At 37.2% G+C, this 18,782-nt stretch overlaps 1 protein-coding gene across 1 annotated transcript in view; it reads right to left on the reverse strand.

The window, feature by feature from the left end:
- The window catches only part of LOC149793225 (uncharacterized), an 84,559-nt gene that overhangs the window by 42,500 nt on the left and 23,277 nt on the right, over nucleotides 1-18,782 (reverse strand). The window contains exon 2 of the mRNA XM_089966326.1: nucleotides 4,008-4,059. The gene's annotated coding sequence lies outside the window, so the exon portion shown is untranslated. The remainder of the gene's footprint in view (nucleotides 1-4,007; nucleotides 4,060-18,782) is intronic.

An 18,782-nucleotide genomic window follows, 5' to 3' on the forward strand; every position in this document is an offset into this window, starting at 1 on the left:
TACTTTTCAACGGCCTGTATCTAATGCAACAACGTCTATAAACCTTAACGTTTTGCCAAATTAATGCACTTTTGTGGTAAGATCACAAAGTCACACCTGCATTATATGAATTACCTATACAAGACGAAAAATGTGGATGTATTGAAATGACATGGTCTGCCTTTAATTTTGAACAAAGTAAATGTCCCGCAGTTGCCAACGAGGAAAGTAAAGTCAAGTTAGATCTCCCTCTTTACATCCATTAGTACCTGTGTGGCAACAGCAATACAATAAAAATGATTTTAGGACTCACGGTACTAATTCCACTCCAATGGTAAACATATGGAAACACTATCATATTCAAAATTCAATAACTTAAAATTTATGGGTGCTGATAATGACACCTATAATTTTTCGTGCACATCTAACCTTGGTGCAAGCTTATGTGTGGAGAACACCATATGACCCGCGGCAATTTGTTTACATACATGTGCATGAAACACGTGTTATTGATTCTGCACCAAATGAATCAGGTGCTACTTTCAGTATTGAGTACTCCTGAGTCAAGCCTGTAAAAATGCTAAAGTTGCATCAGTAGAAATTTGTCAATATTTTTTTTACATTACATATAGGATAAGCTCTCAAAAGATATTTTTCCTAAAATTTTAATTTTCATTATTAACCAATTATGGACCACCAAACCTGTAAATACTCTATCATTTCTTCACCCATTTCTAGACTGGTTCACAGTTCTTCCGTATAATTAGTACCGTGTGTCCTATAGGTTCAAGTTAACTATTGTGTGTTGTTTACATTTAAGTCTTCCAAAAATAGTAAGTCATTGTTTCTGGTAATTATTTTCAGCTAATCAGCGAACATCATTTTATAAAATACTATCACACATAGGTTGGTTGGGCAGATAATAAAATAATTAGCTAGCTTAGACCTATACAAAATTTTATTTTCACAATAAATGTTCCTAGGAAACACTACTTTTCATACAAACCTTATATAAAAGCATAGTTGTCTCGCTATTACGACTTTGAACATATAAAGAGTTTTTGTTTAAATTTGGGGGCCTACTGACATGAAAATTGTATAGTATTTTGGCACAAAAGCAAAGTTCTAAATAGGTCCAGAAAGAAATAGTTTTTTTCCTATGTGGATAGGCACTTCACATATTGAGCTAAATTAATATAAGGCTCATTGCCATAAAAATCAAAGCATATCAGCCATGGACTGTTGAATATGTTCCAAGTCGATATTGGATATTCAGCGCTTTTGCGTTTCTCAGAACCTTACCCAGCGTTATTGTAATTACTTACATTAAATCGGTCCTATTTACCTTACTTCCTTTAGAGCGGTATGTCTAGCAAAGTGTACTTTGAAAATGTTGACAAGTAGATGACGTATGCTTAAATGTTAACACACATTGCTTTATATGTGCCCACTTGCCAGCCCATTAATATCTCCATCTAACATCTTGTAATACGTATTCGGTAACAGTTATAAAGTAGAAATGGTGTTAGTTTCAAGTCTGCCAATATGCACAATATTCCCAACCGTCGGCTTCTTTTACAAAATTATAATAAGTTGTTTTCTGACAAGTATTTTTTGGCAATCAGCGACCTTCATTATTGTACATTCGTGCTTAAGATACTAATATACATATTTTGGGTCTGCGGATAGTAAAAGAAGTAATTACCTGTGACCTAAAATCAAATTTTACTGTTAATAATTATTTATAAGACAAACTACTTTTATTTAAAATCTTCGGCGAAAACACAATTGTCTTACAAGTTTACTGCTTTGAAGATATGGAGGAATTTTAGATGTCAATGACAGAAAAAGAGGCGACAAAAGAGCAAATATGAACAAATGTGTTTACTGTCTATACAATGACCATTTATACTTCAATTTCGAAACAAAAGTTAATACATGTTAGAATTTCAGATAAATGAGTAATCATAGAAAAATAATAAAATAACGAAGTTCAATAAAACTTTTGACTCTTTGTTCTGTACATTTCGTAATAGTTTAAGAATTGCAACAAAGTTAAAGCAAAACTATTACAGAAAAATATAAGGGAACCAAATTCATAATGGACACTAATTTATATACACTTTGTGTGTGTCTCTATTGATCGATAAATAATGTGCTGATATATCGGTTTTATAAATTTATGATAAGAAAATAAGAACTCACAGAAGTTAACTGCTGTTTTTATATGCAATTGTGCCCAGAATGAATTCTTTTCATTGTAACACAAATAAATAAATAAATAATATCTAACAAGTGATGCATGTTCAAGCAAATGTGTGCAATATGGGAATCTTTACGATAGGATTTTCCAAGTATGCGCTGCAAGACCATACATTTTAAATCTTTCACAATGAGATAAGATACGCGCACTTTAAACTGAAACTAGTTCGGAACACTTAAAGTTCACATTACCTGTCGAATGCAAAGAATTGCCTAAGTGAGTTGCCCTTCGTGCGGCATAAACAAAAAACATATTTTCGACAAACTCCACTCCCATATAAACGATTGAACTGATTAATTACGAAAGTATAATCAAATCTATGCTGGTGTTCATTTGTTTCTTACAATTTACACCTATTCCAGAATCTATTCATAGGAAACGCCTTCTGATAAATATGGATATTTTAAGAACTGAAGAATATGTTACATGTTAATAATTATCAAATATGTGTCTATATGGATCTAGTAGGTGTGGACAGACGTTGATTTTTATCGGCATCTTTATCTGTATTACAATATTATTATTATTATTATTATTATTATTATTATTAATATTAAATTCTGTAGCACATCAAAAAAGGAAAGAATCTGAGTCACATTTCCCATCAATTGTGTAGTTTATTTATAGATCAGAGAAATTAGTTTTCTATATGAAAGATTCGAAGTTTTGTTTATGTCACGTTGCTTTTACATTTTGGAACAAACTATACCTACATATTAAAGCTGTTTTGATATATTATATGCTGTTATAAACGTGCAGGAATATTGCAAATTATGTAATAGCAATTGAAACTTTTTGCAAGAAAAGAAATATCATTGTACCAATTTGAACACACAAAACGTTTGGATAAACAACTCTGAAGCAATTAGATGAGGTAAAACCCAATAGCAAGACAAATGGTCATGGGATACCTTCCCAAGGGAAGGGATGGAAGTTGGGATTTTCACATAAGTATTAGGATAATTGGTAGACCCAGCGGTATATTTGCCTAGTGGAAAAAGTTTCAATAGCGGATTCATTGCACCCAATATATGTTTACGATTGTGTACTACTCCTGAGCCAATTGATACTTCCCCTCCTCCAGATCCGATTTTTCTGGCTAAATAACTAGAAGGAAATGACTTTCGGACGCACATAATCATCTCGCTGTACTCCATTCATTGTTAGTTGCTAGTTTACGATGTACGTTTAATATTAATATATAAGAAATACAGAATAACAAATGTACTGAAATGAAGTGAAAATGTGCATGGCGACATTTAGCTGATCAGATCAATATATAGTGTGTGTGTGTGTGTGTGTGTGTGCATTTACAATAGGAATGAAAGTAAAGATATGATATTCAGAGAGGAATTTAATGAAAAGTAAAGATATGGAAGATAATAATCTGAAACCAATCTCAGAATTTTAAGCAGCGGAAACAAAGATGAATATTAAAGCATTTCGACGAATAGTGATTCTCAGAAGTAACTGGTAAAAAGTATGTATCATAGCATATCCTTCTATGTCTCTTATACAGGTTTGAAAAAATCAATATGATGGCAAATAAGTACGTGATATTAAGAGAGAGATGAATGGTGAAGAAAATGGATGAAATATATGACTATAAAGCCAATATCAGAATACTGAGGAACTTTAAAATGTTATTCGAGCTCCTTTAGAAATAAAGTCATAATGGGGGAACGCAACAGGATCCTTAACTAAACGCCAATACATGTTACAAATTAAGATATAGGAAAAACTATGAGTATAGTCTTACTCTGACCTCAATATAAACTCTGCTTCTAATGAATTCCTATTTCATATAAGGTGCTGACCTGAAACAAAAACAAGAAGAAATGGGTTAGAACAAAACATTACATGAACTAAATTTGTTGATGCTGCATCGTATGCTTCAAGTGATAGATGAATTAGGTGCTAATATATCACCTCAAAAACAGTAGACCCACGAAATGATACGAACAGTATTATTAGGTACTATTTTCGCTTTTATTGTTTCGCACATATCCACATATTATTGTGTCGTAACATTAACCTAGATTTTGTAAGGTACGTTTTGGGTAAATATACATTTTTTGTCCTCCATTTTCACTTTAAATAAACCTCCAGTAAACTGAAACTATTTCAAGTTTTATCACATTATCAATGCTTGTTTTATAGAAAGAAATGTATGAACGGGATTTGCACTTTACACGAATTAATGAAAATACGCTTCGGAAAAACTCTGTCAATACTATGAATGAATTACCTGAGAAAATATCTCATACTATGGTTATGTCGATGCAGGCCAAATGCATATTTTAAACTTCATTTCTACTCATAACTGACTTAAGACTATTTATGAATAACGGCATAAAAGAACAATGGGTATTTGAAGAAAGTAACAGCTTGCAAGGCATTCATATTAATCAATTATTAATGAAAAGGTGTCATTATTTTCAGTTGGAACAAAGTACAATTTTCATTCTAGAAACAAAACGGGTCATATTCTGATAAAGAGGTGTCAAAATGCTACTATTTTCCCTAGTTGTGCACAATTGGTGTTGTCCTACTTTTTATTATTATTATTATTATTATTATTATTATTATTATCATTATTATTATTCGTTCCAGTTCAATATCTTAGTGGATAATAATAGATCTAGTTATCATGAATTTATTGAATATATTTGTGTACTGGAAATAACTAATTTATAAAGTAGTTTCTTTTATATGTGAAAGTCACGAATGCTTGATGTACCCAGTTCTTTTGTGCATACATTTTACCAATATATCAAATAGACTTCATTATATCCGATGCTGTTACATTCTAGAAAACTCTGTATCCTTCCTGTATACATGATAATTTAAAAACCTTAAGGTAAATAATCATAACGCATAATACAATTCTAGATGGAATCATTGAATCAAGAGAAAAGGGGAGGGAGAAAATAGAGAAAATCTTTTCTGACAAAGAATGAGTGCAACTGTGTCCAGAGGCATCTTTATTATATTGGAAAAAAGTTTCTAAGAGACAGTTCATTCTAGCTAATGTTTGTTTCAGAGCATTTACTGCTCCTGATCTGTTATATTCTGCACCCTCTCAACTTCGGTTTCCGATCCAATCAAAATGGGGAAACGACTACGTAACCTACGAAGCTCATAAATCGCCATCTGCCATTCCTTCATTACTGCTTGTTTGCTACATATTTTGCATATTGTAGAACATTAAGTTAACAATGGAATTGTGTTCAAACAAAGTGTAAAAATACGTGGTCACATGTGTTGGCCCAAAGTAGATGTATGTTAACTAAGGTGTGGAAGAAAATGGTACAATATTAAAGAAAGTAAATATTCGAGAGGGATTAAGTGCAAAGGAAATGGGAGATATTACTCGTAAAGACGTTTCTGAAAAATAATTTACGAAACAAAGGCTGATTCATGTTATACAATCGGAGAAAGGAAAAAATATTGCTAAATACTAAATTGAATAATTAATATTATATTCAATACAATGCTACTATTTGGAGGCTATGGATGTTATAACGATGCGATAATTGATACAAAAGCAAGGGAAGCAAAATTAGGACATCTACTCTCTGCTTAGTGGATTTGTTGTGACAGTTTTCTTGAAGAGGTTATGACAAGAAAATCAAAACCTCTTTAGCTCTCACCAGCTTGGATTTTGCTTTGTTTAAATTATACCCCAAATGGACTGCGTGGTTATTTTACTGTTGCTGTGTTTTGGGTAGGGAATTTATAATCATAAGTTGTGTTCATATACCTTTCGTTCTCAGGTGAAGTGTACCTTATATAAATTGAAAGAAATTCCAAGTATTCAATCAATATTCGTATCACACGTCATATGTAACCAATTGCATGAAGATAAGTTGCTCTTCGCTCGGTTTTGAATGAAAACACATTAGACAAACTTTACTGAAAAGTGATGGTAGCCCAGTTGCTAGTGTGCTGAAATTGTAATCCATCAGTTGTGAGTTTGGAATGCCGCCTCAACGAGTCCTTAAGGCACGTAGCTACCATTTATTTGTCATTACATACCCAATGATGTGTTTCAAGTATCGTTAAATACCAACCACTCATTGAGGAAAACAGAGTAACCAATCAAATTCATCAACTATTGTGTTCAGTTTGTGGCTGTAGTCTGAATGCTCTAAATAAGCATTATTCGTTACAAGTGAATACAGAAAAGATGCCCTAAAAATACATTTAATTTCAAGAATTACATATTTTCTTATTTTTTATTCTCCAGTGACTCCACGTAGCAGAATTGCAGTGAATATGCATCATTGTAAAAAAGATCTATGTTTGATTTACTTATATAAAATGTGTCCGTAGCGACTTTAACAGCGTCATGTTTATTGATGCATATGCAAGCATGGCGGATCTGAGATGAGTAAACTGGGGTAAACCTCCATCGAAGTAGCTGATGATAGTGCCAATCGTAGTTCGGTCTGGTAGGTTTTCAAGCTCAATGGTGGCTAATACGCCTTTTACTGCTGTATCTGCGATTATAAAATCAAGCTCTGCTTGTTCCATGACTAACCTTGTACACCTGAGTTAGTTATCAGATGAGGCACCATAGGTAAATGGGTAAATGTGCCAATATGTTTCCGGCACATATCTTTTACATAACGATATATCGTCATCCTCTGGCAGCCAAACTTGTTTTTGTGGCCTATATGAAGTTATTGCATCAATCACTGACAACGATGTCATTATCCCCCGCATCAAGGGTGAATCTTAATAGCACAATTGGGGCCCAACCATATTTATTTTTTGCACAGCAGTCATGGAGATTTATCTCAGTATTTGATTTACTAAAATGACGACCAAGCCAAACAACAATAACCGGATGAAAATGTTTGGCAAACTCAATTGATTCAAACTAGTGGAGTTACAAGCCACCGTATCAACAGAACTTACATCATCGGGATTGCATTTTGTGTTCCAAGGGCCATCATGTCCTAATCAAATAAAGTATTTCAGTAAAAAGTAAGAGACGCTAAAGATCATCTCAATAGAAAATGATAGATATTTTACTGAGAAAATAATACACTTTCGACTGAGAAAATTCTTGATTAGAAAACAATCGTGATCATAAAATTAGTTATATAGATTAACTGTTGGTATAACTAATTCAGCTCTATCGAAGCGGTATAAACAAAAATTAGATTTCAGAATACAAGTAAGTAATGTAATTTTTTTATTTTACCCACGAACCAACTCATGAACCTTCGAGTGCTGAGTTATAAATAACACGGAATTCCAGTGACGTATTTCGTTCAATGACCTACCGCGCTATTACAAATAACTCGTCACAAGATATGTTATTTATGCCTCATGATGTACTTTGTTAGGCAGGTAAAACATAAAGACACTTGACCACACCGAAATTGTAACGCTATTGATAAATAAATATTTATCAAAACTCTTCTCTACATTTCTAATTTATAGTTTTAATCGGCACTGGGGTGATTTCATTGAATAAAAGCTTATGTCTACACGGCTGTTGTTTATTGACTAACCGGGGATGGAAGAAGTAAGAAAATCATCGTGGGTACTGCACTGCTAGCATAACATATCTTATGACACGTGTTATTTATATCTCATGATGTATTTAGTTAGTGAGGTAAAACATAGAGACACTTGACCACACCACCGTTGTAACGCTATTGATTAATAAATATTTATCAAAACGCTTATCTACATGTCTAGGTTTAATCGGCCGATTTCACTGCTTAAAAGCTTCTGTATACATGGGTGTTGTTTATTGACTAACCGGGTTTGGGAGTGAAGTCAGTGAATCATTGGGGATTGTAAAAAAGTGTCCCGGAGGGGGGACACAGAAATTAGCCTGCGGGTCGAGGATAATTTGGCAAAGCGAAGCTTTGTTCGGGTTTGCTAGAAAATCAAACAGGGATCCACAGGGCACAGAAATTCCGAATCCAAATCATCTGATGCTGAATCGTGACATTCATCCAGCAAACCTTTGCTCATGGACCATTGATCGCCACGAACGTTGTTCGCTACAAGCGACGTCGCCAGTACATAAAATATAACATAACGTATCGGAACATATCCTCGCTTTGCCAACGACAACGTCGCCATCAGCGACAAAAAGAATCTCGTATTTTTTCTTATTGGCGGAAAATGCTCTTTCTTGTCGTTCTTGGTCCAGTTTTCAGATGGGACCCTATTAGGGTACATCACGCAAATACAAACTAACAGTAACTTTTTCCTGTCTGCCCCTTCCTTTGGATTGAGATTTGCCGACAAATCCAACCTGATAACTATGATTTACGGCATCACAGACAAGATTTATATAAATCATCGACGTAATATTAAATATACCCGGCGATATATGATAAACACAACCATCTGGATCATTATTATGTCTGAGGATATTTTCAGGGTCTTTTATTTTCTCTCATGTCGCATAGATCCTGGGAAAATATTCGTCAAATACGTTACTGAGATACTTCTTCATTTTATCGATATCCAGCCCTAGTTTGAACGTAGACAGTTGGGTTTTGGTGATCTTATAATGATCAAGAAAAAACTTTTAATAACTACGGACAATTTCGACAGCCTTTATTTTTGAATATGCAGCATCACAATTCATTGTCATCAGATGTTTTATTGTATTAATGATTTTTTGTTTAAGATCATCATCGGGATATTCAAACACATACTGCTCAAATAGCGCTCTCAGACTGCTCTGTTTATTTTCATATTCCTGCGCTATCCATATGCGATTTTTTATCCTTGATAAATTGCCCGTACACGCTCTACATCGCCCCATACCCAGTTTACCATTATGGCATATCCAGAGAAAGCCATTCAGCGAATAGTCACCAGCAATCTGGATTATTTATATAACCTAACAATCAGAACTTTGTGCTTGTGGTTGTGTGAGTCCAACAACAGCTGGTGCTACCAGCAGTAGTCCGATCACTGTTATAGTTTTGTTTCCCGTCCATGTCAAATGCGGAATTGGGTAAATGCATGACCATTTATTATATTTAGTGTTGTCTAAAACGACATCAAACCAGGACACTTCCCTCTATCAAACTTGAAATCAATATTTTTTCTTGCTCAGGAGCTTGATGTTTTGTCGGTGACGGCATGCCAGCTAATTCTTTCAACCGTTCATTTGCTGCTTGAATTATTATATTAATGACACTTGCTGGCATCAATTCGCTGCTGGACAGTTTTACTGGTGCAATGTTTGCATTCTGCTGTGGTTTTCGTCGTATTAAATGTGCGAGTCTGACCTCGACCGCTTAAGATGCTTTACCAGTGGCATCGCCGATGGCGCCAATAGCTTTATCACAAACAACGTCGATGGCTTTCATGCCTAATTGTTTTACAATCGGGATCGCTTTTGGGGCTATCATTCTGAAGAGGCCTTGAACAACATCACCAATCCCATCTCCGTAGATAATTTTATATACTGATAACACCACCTGTGAATAAACTCTGACAAACAGCAGCTGCTTCACTGATAATTTTGGGTGAATTATAGCTAGCTTGTCTTCAATCAATCAAAATTTATAGACAAACAAGGAGCGAGGCCGTTATTGGGACAAAGTTTATCTTGAATCACCGGCGGAGTTTGTGACCACGACCACGATGTCCAGTTGCGTCTTCAAGTGATTCGTCGTGCTGGTTTGATTGTTTTTCCTGCTCTGAGCTCATTCGACGCAAGTTTTCCTTTTCTTTTGTTTTCTTTCCGATCTTGTGTTTACACCCGACTCTCCACTTTCTTCCCCTATTTTGTCAAGCTGACAATCAATTTTCTTTCTGTTTCTGTTCTGATATTGTCATGCGGTTCTCTGCTGCTTTGATAAAGAGTTTAAAATCTGTATCTCCCCTTTTGACTTGAGTAAAATTATTATAAATGTGCCATACATCTCTAACATAATCGGTAGCTTTAAAACTGTTAACGTATTCGAGTTTTACATATTAATGTCTAATATCGTATCGAAACGAGGCAATCTCGAGTATTTGGTCTTGAACTCTAATAGCATAAATACCTTCTTCAATAATTGTATCTAGTATGTTAGTTCTACATATTAGAGATGGTGGTTGAAGAGGTTTCTGGGGTTGAAGATGAACATCAATATTATCGGGTAATGTCTTAGGATCTGTTTGTCTTGCCTCAGTTGCTGTAACAATCTTTTTGGTTGGTTCGACAACCGGTTTAAACAACTGTTCTGTACCTTCTGAAAATTCCACTTGAGTTAACTGATGATGTTGTAGTTGCTGTTTGACAGAATCAAGGACTGGTGTTGTTGTTAATTTCAAAGATAATGCTCATGTAAACCAATCAAAGAGTACTTGGGACTGCGATCCCATATGGTTTTTCGCCCTGTGGAGCTGGATGCTCCAAGAACATTAAAAGTCCAAAGATGTTCCACGACTTATTGTGCAAAAAGATTCTCAAACACGACATGTACGTGGAATGTCTTTGAGCCTGACGTGAATTGGCATGCACGGCAAATATGATATGGTATCAGAAACATCGCAAGGGAGTTTTATCTCACTTGATAGCTAACGATGAATACTAACCGACGGAGTCTTCACTTATGTGTTCGGCCATCGTGCGTTTGCGATCCAATTCCTCTCGCACAATTGTTCGTTTGGGAATGTTTGCTCTACCCGATGATGGTCGCAAAACTATAAGGTATTGTTTGTCTTAGAGTATCAATCATGTCTGAGAGCCTAAACACGTCGACACACCCACTCACGTTAGCAGAACAACGTTGTCCACATTCAAACTATCCTGGTGCAAACAAATAGGGAACAAACTTGTTTCCAACTGGTTAAAATATTGCATGGGTTGATCGTAAGGCTTCATTAACAATTCCTGCACGTACTGTTGATATAATAACCTCTTCGTAAGAGCAATGAATATTGAATAATTGGATTTTCTGTCGGCGAGAGGCAGAATTGGGTCTACCTTGTCAACATGATGCAATCTTGGCCTTCATACCTACTCTGATAATCCACCAATCGGTTCGTTCTTCAGCACCTAGTGCAGCAATCGGATTCAAGTCATAGATGAGATCCAGTTCAGCCAGTTGCCGTTCACGAAATCGACCAGCGGATCAATCATTGGGTGCTTTATACGCATGTCATTTCGGTTATACAGTGTCAACGCAGTTGATAGGTGCCTCATAGGGCTTTGGTTGGTTGTTAAAATTAAGTCCCATATCCATCTGTGTACCAGATCTAAAGTAATTGTATCCAGTTCTATGTTTTTCAGCAGGGTATTTACACCATGATATTCCTGGTAACTTTGTCAAGACAATAGCGATATCACTGCGACTTTCATTCTTTATACAATCTGCGTTTTCTTCTAATGGAATTGCAAGTGAAACTGCTTTATTGTTCACCGATAAACGTGAACTTATCTTCTCCACATCGAACACAAGTTTCATTAGTTGCAGCTGGTCAATTACGCGTTGGAATTTCAGCTGCATTTGCGGTACGCGTTTGACGCGAGATTGCACACAATATAAGCATGATTGTATTAAATACTGTATTATTCAATGGTATTTGAAAAAGGAACTTCGCAGATACTTTCAGTAGTAACAAAAATTCAACGATTAGAAAGCTCAGTTTTCACCATAATTGTCTGCGCCGTCCAAACTTGGTGATATATTTCCAAACTCAGTTATTCGGATATCATTGATCCTCCTTCATCAAAAAGGTCAACTCCTGTTGAATATAGCTTTACGACGGTTGAAGTAGGATCGGTTGTACATGATTGCACCATCGGCTGACGATCAATTGTGTTATGATGTTTTAAAAGACTTTCAAAAGCGTTGAGTGACAAAGTGTCATCGCCCACCATATTTTGTTTTTCACTATCGCTCAACCGCCTTCTATTGACGATTTGGTTGCCAAAAAGAAAACACATTCTATTTGACTCAACTATGTTCACATGTATCTAAATTAATCAATGACAGTTGGAACATTATGATATTTCCTGCAATTGACGCGTATAGTCTTAGACATGGTGTGCCGCTGACCGCACGTTGAATGCGTTTCGAGACATGCTTGCTCCGATCACATAAACATATAGTTTTTTCACCATTGATTTGAATGGAATTTCAACTGGTAAATATCGTGATGATCTATTCATGAACATGTCTCACGCAAAAGCGTTTCATACGCCAATTGAACAATCACAAAACAATATTTCAAAAGATCTGCCATTGATGTCATATAAAAGTATGTGAAGCGTTGTCGTAATGCCGCTCAAGAACACCAGAAACTGATTCATAATGTCGTAGAAGGCCTAAAATAGGTAAACATATATTTTACAGTCTCGACAAACTTCACGAGAAGACATCACAGCGGGCTTTTAACAAACATTTGCACGTGCTGATTAAACAGCTTCAATCATAACTTACTGATGCTTCATTAAGGTTTTCGTGCGCAATTCCCCTGAGTCACATATTGGGTTTTGCAGAGATGGTCGCTAAGTTACTTTGGACTCCAACACAAAGTCACCTTATTTCGTACAAAACTATGCCAAAGATGCAATTTGGCGTAAAAGGGTTGTTGATGATAAAGTTGTATTGGAAAAATTATTATTTTGTAAGCCTGAGCAAACCCCTTCACTGACTATGGAAACACATTTCTAATCTTCTATGTAGCCCGGAATCACCAATTCGTTTCTTGCACATACCACAGTCGCACACCCTCCAGCTCCTTTTATTGGACCGTTTACTTGGCAAATAATTACCCAATATGCTCTTATCGCACCATAACATGTATTCGTAGCATTTAAAATATAGATAACCACAATGGGCAAACACGTAGTAAGATAATATTTGAACACTTAAGAGTGACTTAAGAGTGACTGAAGCTTCTATGCGGCTTAACAGTCATCATGAATAGTCTGAAGAAATTTGGCTTAAATATGCAGATTGCACGTGCATATCGCATTATGTGTTGATATGCGGACCGGCGTCAGAACATTGACTCTATTTTGCAAATATCCGAACAAGACGTTCGTATGTTGTACCCGATTTATTACTTTTTATTGAACACATGGAGTTGTTCAGACAATATGTTGTTGATATGTATTGCACGTGTTGGTACAGCTCAATTTGGCTGTTATGGATGTCATTCCGGGATTTTTTCTGACAAGATATATTTGTTGGCGGATGCTGGTGGTCGAATGAGGGTGATCGATGAGCCTGTGGAACATTCATAATCATATCTGTTACATGTACGAACTTCACACAGAATTGTACTAATAGGGCAGAGGGAGGCGAAGCCTGTCGCAATTGTATAAAAAAGATGAGGCCTTCGTTTGCCACAAGCAAGTCGTTTAATACCATCGGGAAGAGGTTTTCGATTACTTTGTACAACAATCAAAAGGTCATACGTTCTCTAACCAATCTTGATTTACTCGCGATGGCTAAATCAGTCAAAAAGTTTTGTGTGTCTTTATGCGATTAAATATGCATCAATGGTGCCACACATTGGCAGACCTGTATTGTCAACCAGTATTTGACAAAAAGGACCTGGGACTCACTAGGCTGCAAACGTGGTGACCCCAAACATTGTTCGTATTTTGACTCATATGAACTTGCAACACCAGTCGAATTTGTTAATTACTAATCCAGGTGAGCTGGACAAAAGCCGTTGGTTTATTTTTACTATACCAGTACAAACTCGGTTGGATGGATCCGTATGCGGTTATCTTGTTGTTAAATTGCTGCGTGCACTTGCTGCCAGCAAAGCTTCCCCATATCAACCCCGCAAGCACTTATTGATCGACCTATATTTTGACTCAGGAGTGGAAAAACGTTTACACTGTACAAACAGGTAAAAATGTATGATACGTAAAGAGGAGTTTAAACTCATGTTTTAAACGTCAGAAGATTATTATCTTAAACAATCTCTGGTATATAAAGGAAAATCTAAATCGGATTGAAACTCATTATGTCAAACAAATAAGGACAAGTTATCCTGGGCATCATAATTTTTGAGCTTTTATTATTTTAATTTTATTCATCTCTTCACCTGATCTTGAAAGAAAATCTGACATTCGTTAAAAGTTTCGAATAGATGTATAATCATGACTCAATGCATACTTGAACTGAGTGCATTTCAATTAAAACAACAAAAAGACCAAAAATAAGTTAGAAGAAAACCTAACATGATGTAGTCATAACTGATATTATTCAAGGTATACTCACCGTAAATATTTCAAATGATTGATGAATATAAGTTGCTGACAGATAGTTTCAAACAAAAAGCCAAGAAAATAGTATTCTTCACAATGACGCCTGTTTGTGTTCTGTGCTTTTATCCACACGAGACTGCCTAGTTAGTAGTGAAGTGGGATACCCTAGCGTCAATGGGAATTAGCATTACAGAACCCCTTGGGACAATCTGGCGTCAATGGAAAATTAACATGGAGAAAAATCGTGGGACAATCTAGCGTCAAGGGGAATTTAACATGGGAATAAATCGTGGGACAATCTAGCGTCAAGGGGAATTTAACATGGGAATAAATCGTGGGACTGTCTAGCGTCAAGGGGAATTGAATATGGGATTTTTTTTTTTTTTTTAAATTTTTTAAATTTAAAAATTTAAATTTAAAAAAAGGGGTAGGCAATGGAAAGGCTATCTCTTTTCGAGATATATGGCTGGCCCTGAAAAGGGCCTTTGGTTTATGTTAATATGCCCTTAACATAAAGGGCATTTGCGACATCTTCTTTTCCTCAAACTTCGTCTTACAGCAGGGCCATACATCAGAGTCCTCTTGAGGCAACCTTGTCTCTCTATATAGACTCTTCTTATCCACAGGCTGCTGTTGGTCCTGTGGACAACGATCCACTTGGATCGGACATACATGAGCATGTCCGTCCTGAACATCATTGTTGACACAAGGGTTGAAGATTCAACGTCTGTCCACATGTTGAGGCTCCGAGAATAGGTGAATCAATGCAGTGAACTGCGCTTATTTATAGGGACAGAAAGGATTGAAACGGATTGAGTTCATTCACCAATCCGAACACGCGTTACAGAATTCAGTCAGCCCGCATCCAATCCGAAGAGAGCAGTCTGTGACGTCACGTAGTCTATATAGATTCGCTAGCACTTGTGTGCAGTCAATCTATGCGACAGTGATTCAACATGACGGAAACTCAGAAAACGATCCATTGGGCTGCACCAACAGGGGAGACTGCCCAAGGGAACCCGGACTTACTTTCAGAAGAGGTGAATTGGGATTTTGTGGATTTTCTCTCCTCGCAAGAATTTGTTCCGGAACCTTCGTTACCTTCTTCATTACCGCAAGTGGAGAATTTTAGACAGAGACAGAAAGAAGAATTGGAGAAATTTATACAACGACAAAAGGAAGCCGAACAAGTTTTTCTCCTACAGCAACAGCAGCAAGAAGAAGAGGTAAGAAAAAAACAACAGCAGCAACATCAAGAAGAAGTAACAGCAAAGAAACAAGAGGGTGAAAATCAAACGGTCACGGTACTGTTGGACATTTTAGCGGAGTTAAGAAGTCTGAAACAAATGTATCAGACTTCTTTATCACGACCGAAGAGAATACGACCTTCCCGAGCTAAACACGTCAACCCTGTGACTAAGCCTACCGTACCACCCTTAGTGATTTCAACCCAATCATCATCAACATTACGCAGTTCAGAAGTAGGCCTTGGCCGTGGCAAAGGCATAAGGCAGTTAAAGTTGATTGCTTAAACTCACCCCTACACCATAAATAAAAAAGGCCCTTTTCAGGGCCACCCACATTTCTCGAAAAGAAATGCAATTTCAATTTGCCAATAACTCAATAAAAACCCACCCATTTTACCCTTATAGTACGTGTCTGTGTATGAGTGCGTGAGTGTACGTTCTTATTTTAAAATCAAAACTCAAAGACACTTACCTTTTATCATTCATTAATTCTTTTATCCATTGTTACAATCCAATTCACATCACAACACTTTAATTTAAAGTTCATTGACTTCTTCTTTCTCCTTGTTTAGTCTCTCTGTTTTTTGAATTTCTTCACCGTCACACTATTTTCCTCTTCTTCTTCTTCCTCCTCGCTTTCTTCCCTTCTTCTTTTTTTCTCCTGTTTCTTTTTCTTCACCTGTCTTCTTTCTTCCTCTGAAAAATCCCTCTCTTCCTCTGAAGAATCCCTCTCTTCTTCTGAAGAATTCCTCTTTTCTTCTGACTCCTCTTGTTTCTTTTTTGGGCAATCTGGAGACCAATGTCCTTTTTCTTTACAATAATAACAGGTATCTTGACTTTTGTCTTTTTTATCCCCTGTTTTTTTTCTTTTTTGACGGTCTGGACACTCTGAAGACCAATGCCCTTTCTTCTGACAGATATAGCAAGTATCTTGACTTTTATCTCTAAAGGAAGGAGAGTAGTCCGTAGGCTGGTCTGAAGAGAATTTTCTAATGACCCCTCGCAAAGCTCTGACGAAACGTTCCATCTGGTTAGTCTCTTCCATCGTTGTGCTCGGCTTGAGAGTGAAATGAATAGTGAAAGGACAAGACACACACCCTTTTATATACGCTGGTCTGCTATGACTATAAAGTAGCTCATGGTGTTTGAACTTGAGTCATTTGACTTTTTGCTTTCAAGATGAAACGATCCCATTCATTCGAGAAGAAAGAAGAAGAAGAAAGTAAGAGGCAGAAACGTGATCTATCGCCTCGTACCAGGGCTGAAATCTTGGCACAAATTCATGCCAGTGATTTTGAAGAGGACATGAGTGAACCAGAATCCGAACCCTCTAAACCAAGTTCACCACCCTTAGTCAACCCTGAAAAGTACTATTCCATTCGAGAGACGGAAAAGCGCTCCTCTAGAAAATTTAGAACCACGGCTTACAAATACACAGTGAAGTTTAAAGATTTCAAGGCTGAAGTGCCGTTAGAGAAAGCAGAAGTGTTCATCACTGAGGTGTGGGATTCTTTGCTCACTGCACTCAAGCAACAATGTCAACCCAAAGAAGACGATCGCTTGAGACTTTCCATACAACACGACGGTTTGAAATCCCCTGTTTGGATCGAGTTTAGCACCCCTGCAGAATTGACCGCTTCCAAAGTCATGGACAAGATTCAACACGTACAACAATCTAATGACCAGTTTGACATCACCGATGGAAAAGCCACACTGGACATGACCCACGTCTCTCCTCCTCAAGGGACAGGACGCAAAAAGATGTTATTGGTGGACGACCTTCGCAACACCATAACAAGTCTCGTCCGAATTAACAACCCTCATGACCAGATGTGTTTAGCCCGTGCCATCGTGGTGGGACGAACCTATGCCAACAAGAACGACACGGTAGAATGGAAAAGAACCTGGAAAACTATTCAACAATCCGACCGAGCCAAACAACGAAACGAAGCAGAACTCCTGTTACAACAAGCTGGCCTGTCCAAAGACACACCCTGTGGCATTCCTGAGATGCAAAAATTGCAAGATGCCCTAGCTCCACGCTACACCTTGAAAGTGCACCCTCAAGAAATGCGCGGGCCTCTGTTGTTTCGAGGCCAAGAATTTAAGGACGGAAAATACATTCATGTCTATTATAACGATGGCCATTTCGATACCATTACCAGTATCACTGGATTCCTAGGATACGGTTATTATTGTGAGAAATGCGATTATGGTTATAACAATCGAGAGCAACACAAGCATTGTGGATCGAAATGCCCAGGATGTTTGGCCTCTCCACCCTGTCTGAGCGAAGAACCAGTGCCTTGTTCAACTTGTCTGCGCACGTTTGTCAGCCCTACCTGTTACCAACAACATTTGAAAGCACAAGGTTCAAAGAAGAAATGTGCTTGTCAACTCCTGAGATTGTGCTCTACGTGTGGACAAGGTATACTTACCAACAATGCCAAGGCACACGTATGTCGAGGAAAGAAAAAATGTCACATTTGTCACCACATCGTGGACTTGGAACACCAATGTTACGTGCAAAAATACCAACCCCCACCAGAGAAAGAGGACGGTCACAAGAAGAAAGGCAATTTCATCTTTTTCGATTTCGAATGCATGCAAGAGACTGGCATTCACATCCCTAATTTCTGCGTGGCTCATCGAGCGTGCGAGAAGTGCATTCAAGAACCTATCTTCAGTCATTGCCCTCACTGCAGCAAGATTCCTGGAGGACGTGAAAAAATCTTTCGGGGACCGAACACGTTAGCCGATTTTGCCCAATGGGTCTTAGACCCCGTCGACAAGACGTGGAGCCAAGAGGACATCGAACGTTACCGAGATTGTCATCGTCATGCCACAGTGATAGCTCACAATTTTTCCGGATACGATGGACAGTTTCTTCTCAGATACTATACGGAACAAGGCACCGAGCGTCCTAAAGTGACTTTGAACGGAGCCAAAATCATTTTCATGCAAGTGGGACAAGTACAGTTTAAAGATTCGATGAGCTATTTGGCCATGCCTTTGAGTCGAATGCCTAAAACGTTTGGAATGACAGAAATGGCTAAAGGGTACTTTCCACACTTTTTCAATACGG

Source organism: Sinohyriopsis cumingii, chromosome 8, assembly GCF_028554795.1.
Source record: "Sinohyriopsis cumingii isolate HCF-2022 chromosome 8, ASM2855479v2, whole genome shotgun sequence".
Classification (NCBI taxonomy): domain Eukaryota; kingdom Metazoa; phylum Mollusca; class Bivalvia; order Unionida; family Unionidae; genus Sinohyriopsis; species Sinohyriopsis cumingii.